The sequence below is a fragment of the Triticum dicoccoides genome, chromosome 3A, assembly GCF_002162155.2.
Source record: "Triticum dicoccoides isolate Atlit2015 ecotype Zavitan chromosome 3A, WEW_v2.0, whole genome shotgun sequence".
Lineage (NCBI taxonomy): Eukaryota > Viridiplantae > Streptophyta > Magnoliopsida > Poales > Poaceae > Triticum > Triticum dicoccoides.
Genome location: NC_041384.1, coordinates 183,714,201 through 183,720,572, shown reverse-complemented (window position 1 = coordinate 183,720,572; position 6,372 = coordinate 183,714,201).

Genomic DNA, 6,372 nt, shown 5'->3' with positions numbered 1-6,372 from the left:
GTTCCCGGTGGAGGGTGGATGAACAGGACCCCGTGGTAGTAGAGGCCGTTGCCGCTGGATGAACAAGAGCCCGATCGAGACGGTTGGGGTGGATGAACAGGACCCTGTGGAGGGCTGGTTGAACAGTAGCCGGTGGAGGGCTGGACGAATAGTAGCCCATGGAGGGGTGGTTCGTGGAGAGGGTTGGTTGAACAGTAGCCGGTGGAGGAGCGGTGGAGGCTGGATGAACAGGAGCAGGTGGAGGCTGGAGGAGGTCGACGATGGATGAACAGTAGCCTGTGGAGATGAACAATATCCCGTGGAGGCAGTCGACGGTGGAGATGAACAATATCCAGTGGAGTCCCGTTTTGCGGTACGCCACACCCCTCCCAATGAACAGGACCCCGTTTCGACCGCAGCGCTCCAACACAAGTCCGTTTCCTCCGTTTTGTGGTACGCCACACCCCTCCCGATCAACAGGACCCCGTTTTGGCCGTAGGAGGTCTAAGAGGAGTCCATTTCCTCTGTTTTTGCGGTACGCCAGACCCCTCCCGATGAACAGGATCCCGTTTCGACCATGGCCGGTCGAACACAAGGCCGTTTCCTCCGTTTTGCGGTACGTTAGGGCTCGTTTCGATCGGTTGTTCCATCCAAGCCGGTTGGCTCCCGATGAACACGAAGTATTCCATTGCCTCCCGATGAACACGACGCATTTTGTTGCCTCCCCATGAACACGAGACGACGCAGTTTCTCCGTTCTGACCCAGCCATGCACACAAGACCTGGCCATACGTATGCACGAGTAGGCATTTGAGACCCCGCCCGTATGTACGTATGTGGCCATATTTTTTGGCGTGCGGTTGTATGTATGTGTACACGGTTTAGACGGGACAGCCTGAACTGCTACGTGGGGGGCTCTACTATGACATGTGCCGCTACTTACTCGGCCACGGTTCATACTTGCAGAGAGACCGATCGACCAGTATGTACTTACACGTTTGTGACCAGACAGACAATGCTACGTACGCTTTGACCGGGTGGGTCCCAACGGTTAGGGAGAATAAGGACGCACTTTCTTGCGTGCGAAGATATAGTTGCCCAGTCCCAGCTATCAGGGGGAGGAATCGTTTTTATTTTGCGAGTAATAAGGAGGCACTTCCTTGTGTTTGAAGATGTAGCTGGTGGGTCTCAGCAGTCAGGGGGAGAAAACATTATTTTTCAGGGTAAAAAGGATGCAGTTGCATGCATGTGTCCATGGGCGTGGTGCGTCCCCACAGTCAGCCTCTCACGTACAGTCATCTTCCGATGACTCTCGTTTGTTGACCACATTGACCACACCGTGCCCAGCGCACCAAGGCCGATGGACGACGGCGAGGCCCTAGACTGGAATGACCCGGAGATGGGGAAGACGCGACAGTGGAGTCGTAGATGGAGAGGAGTGGGAAACTTGACTGGTTCGGGTGCGCGGCAGCACTGCCGTGGTGCCGCCCACGGGAGACAGGAGCGAGAATAGATGTTGAAGAAGGAGCACAACTATTGGATTAACATCCAACGGTCTAGCTGCTAGAATCATTTGTTTATTAAGTTGACAAGCCCTACGTACACGTCTGCTTAGTAGGCCCACAAGTCAGCCGCCAAATCTATCGGGTCCCAGCTGTCATCAGGAGGAATAGTTATTTTTTTCATATAACAAGGAGGCACTTCCTTGCGTGCGAAGATATAGCCGGTGGGTCCCAACTGTCAGGGGGAGGAAACAGTTTAATAAGGAGGAACTTCCCTTGCATGCGACCATGGACCTTGTGGGTCCCAGCCGTCAGGCTCTCCACGTACAGTCCTCTTCCGATGACTCGTGTTTGTTAACCATGCCGCGTCGAGCGTAGTGAGGCGATGGACGACGGCGAGGCCCCAGACTGGAACGACCCGGAGATGGGGAAGACGCGGCAGTGGAGTAACAGACGGAGAGGAGTGGGAAACTTGACTGGTTCGGGTGCAGGGTGGGCCTACACTCGACAGAGAATAACATGAGGTGCGGAGTGGAGGGATGGCCTGGCCGTCGGCGGGGTAGCGTTTCGCTGCGAGGCGCGCAAAACAACGCTACTGGACGTGGGAGGCTGGAGCAGGCTGTCCCGGCAGCGCTGGGGGTAGAAGATGAGAGATTGAAGAAGAATGTCAGCCGTTGGATGTAAATCCAATGCCTTGCTTAGGCTTCAACCTACTGGCCCACATGTCAGCCAGTCCATTTATTTTTTAGTCCATTTGGTGGGCTGGGTGAAACAATGATGTAGCATCTATGCAGCCCGTTTATATATGGGGTAGAATTTAAAGCCCATTTGAATTTTTCTCAAAATTCACGGACTTGCTAGCCTGGGTGAAAATATCATGTTGGGCTGGACGGAGAAATGTTATAAAAACATAAACACATGATTGCATGTCTATTACTGCATTGGTCAGTAAATTTTTTGCAAGCTTATGTACGCAATCACTACGAGTTAACTTGCCAAGTTATATATAAACAATTATTATTATTATTTTGTAAGAACTTTCAATTTACGAAATAAAATATCATTTTAATTTGATGAGTTAATAGGACGTGGGGTATTATTATTTTTTAGGCTAGATGTGGGATAGTTGAATTGGTTCTAGGGAAAAATACTTGGAGAAAACTCAGTTTACATCGAAAAAGAAAGTGGGATAAAATTCACATATAGGATTAATGGAAACGAAAAATAAAGGAAGTGGGAAGGTCTATAAAATGGTTGGATGAACTACTGGCTTAACGGAACCTTATGTTGTTTCTATTATACATATATGTAATAAAATAAGATATATATATGTGTGTGTGTGTGTGTGTGTGTGTGTGTGTGTGTGTACTATTATAGAAGGGAAAACATACACTACTGCAGGATGCTGCTAACGTGACACTACGATCAGAGACCCTTCGAGAAACTGTGTGCGATGCCATAATCGCAAATGGTGCTGTATGAAAACCGTCAGAAATATGTAAAACATTTGCGATGATGGATGCATCAAACACGGTTCAGTTTTAGTTGCGTGTGCGATGAAGGGCATACGGTTCGGTTCAATGAACTGTTTGCGGTGAGGAGGAACAAAAAGCGGACAGCCAGATGGAGGCGTGTGTGATACACAACATACGGTTCACTCGAATGAACTGTTTGTGATTAGGCAACACAAAAGAAACGACCAGCCAGATCAAAGGTGTGTGCGATATACGACATGCGGTTCAGTCAGATGAACTGTTTGTGCTGAGACATGAGAACAAAAACGGTTCAAATGAACAAGATATGTGTGATACGAGGCAAACAGGTCTGTAATCGGAGACGTGTGCGAAGACCGATAACAACACAGACGACTACTGCTAACAAGCCGTGTGTGTTGTGAGCAAACAATTTCTAGTATACAATTGTGAGTGATTGATGAAAACATCACCGACGGGTTCCATTGTTTAGTCCGTGTGCGATGTGATTTTCTTTGTCCGCACAACATCTACGCTCTGTCTACAACATCGACATATATACTTAAAAAGACAACATTGCATAACCAAATTAAGCATACAATTACACAAGTGACTACACACATAACATTTCCACACACCAAAGAAAGCAATTACATGCATACTAAAGTAGGAGAAACGAGGATCTAATCATCTACTTATTGTAACGATGACGCTTGCCATTGCTCTGCTTCCGGCTGGATCCCTGGCCATTTTGGGGAAGGAGGGACTTCCTCATGTCAACGATTCGCCTGTACATGTCGTAGCTTGTGTACGCCTCCTTGGCCGCGTACACGACATGAGCTTTGTCGAGTTTCTCCATCCAAGCCGAGTGCCAGGCACGCTTGTCCTTGTTGCACGGATCCTTCATGTCTCTTTAGTAGGGGTCGATGATGGCCTCGGCGAGGTGAACTAGTGAGTCCTTCTCATGCTCCTTGTTTCCCCTGATCTTGAATTGGCCCTGGATGTCGTCAAGATTCTGGCAGGCGATGCCCGAATTCTCGAGCGCCTTTACATCGTTGGTGATGTCCACCGTAGCGGACATGTAGTGGGGGCTGTTGACAAACCTGGCAAAATGCTCACAAGGCCTTGTGGCTAGGCAGTAGTGGTAGATGAGGATGTGGTGGCGCACGCACATCTAGGCGACGGTGACCTTGGGACGAGACCCGACACGAGTGCGGGTGTACTCAACGTCGAACCCGACCACCTTGTACTTCTCGGCAAGCAACAACTCCATGATGTGGATGGAGTGCTCCGCCCAGACCAGGTCGTTGGTGTACACCACCGAGAGGTCCATGAACCTTCTGTGGGTGTCCACCACGACACGCATGGTGAACTGCTGCTCGTCGTCGGCAGCCGCTCGGAGCGCCATTGGAGCCGCACAGGATACCCTCTAAGAATTTCTTGTGGTGGGTGTGCTTCTTGCAATGGTGGGGCGCGATCGAAAGGTTGAAGAGACACAAGGGTAGGTTAAATGGCCGCTGTAATAAATGGGGGCTGGCCGGCCTATAATCGTCACGTCTTGTCACGGCGTTCATAGTGGAGGATTCCAGAATCCAGTGCATGCTTGACAACACTGCACCCCAGGCGTGGGCTCGAAGAGCCTGTTCCGGCGCTACTACGCTGTTTACCGTGCAAGCTTCTCGCCCGGATAGTTTGGCCACGCGTCGGCTAGAAGAGGGACAAATCGTGGGTGTTTATTGGCAAAAAGCTTTGTAAAAACGAAGTGTGTGGAATGACTTCAGTCATAAGTTTACCCTTGGGTGATGAGTTCAAAGTTACACAGAAGGGTGATGATGGACACTCGAGTGCGATAATTAATTCTGTGCTCTACAGTGCACATGGTGGAAGAAACCAAATGTGTGCAATAATGTAGAAAATCGCAGTCGAGTTAGCTATATATATCGTGTGCTGTGAGATCGACAAGGTAAACTGATTCAAGAATGGTTAATGAAATCTAAGACCATTGCATATTAATGTCAAAATAGTGCTAGCAATATACGAGTCTCATACGATGCCATTTCAACGATTGTACCACAAAAGCTCGAAATGTTACAAGGTTCAAATTCCAGAGTTATATGGCTCAAATTTGAAGATTACAAGGTTCAAACTGATATTAGAAATGAAATTCAGCTCATCAGCTGCAAACGCTCACGCTAATGCTCCGAACATGGATATCAGAAAGGTTCAAACTAATATCACCGCTTCTAAGTCTGGCTTCGAAACCTCACAATTTTTGCAAAGGGGTCACCACTGAGAAGTCATGTATGGGGTTGACCCGATGACTTCCGATTACTCTGTCATCTGAAGTTCCAAAATGAAATTTAGCATTTTTGGAGCCTACTCCATTCTGCTGCAGGCGCCGGCGCTGATCAACAAACCATTCATTTTTGCGAAATAAATGTAGGGAAAACCTCATTTCCTGTAGCACCCTTTCTCTGAGAACAAAGAACCTGGTGAATATAATCTCCAGTAAGGTCCCTCGGCAGGAGTTCAAAGTAATTTCTGAGAGATGCAGATCTAGGCATTCGACATGATTGTTATATTGTATCACATTATCCACCACTGGGCCTAATCTTATATACAAAAGAAGAAAACGTGGTAGTGCCTACATGCAGTTTTGAACATTACTACATGCCTAGCTATTTGGTTTGCAGGATTTGTAAAATGCACTAACATGCCATCTTCGATCTGACATGATTAACATGGGCATTTGATTACATTCTAGAAAACTGTAGCCTTCTTCACAAGAGGTTGGAGTGGATGAAAAGTTCCCTAAGAAAACTACTACAGATGAATCCAAAGGAGAAATGCTTATTGATTGTAACCATATGGATCAAGCAACCAATACGGGGGGGCATGTATGTACTGAAATCCTCCAAAAGAACCTTCAGAAACCGTAGTACATTGTCATTGTAAACTTGGAAAAAGGTGTTACAAATTGAACTCCCTTATGGTTAACATTTAACCGGAAAGGAACATCACCTCGATATATAGCTTCTCCAGGCACGGAAAGCATCTCAGGAAACTGACAACTTGCTCCAGGTCGGGCCCGATAGATTCTAGTGCCAAGACCTTCACTGTGCGCAGTTTCGGGGTCAAGCTTGTCGGAATCATTTTCTGAATGATAGACGAACAAACATCTTCAAAATTAGAAATAATGTTAATTTGTAGAAGGAGAGGTAGAAGGCGGTTGTTGTACCTGAACGGGTGTGGATCCAATAACAAGTTCGGAGTATTTGTCAGACGAGTAGCCCACCACTGTCAATTTCGGCGCAAAAATGACATTGATTCTTGTTGGACCTTCTTGATCAACTAAAAGTAATCTCTCAAGTGCAGGTGTGTCCTGGATGACCATACCGTGGTCCACCTTTTGTGATGTCT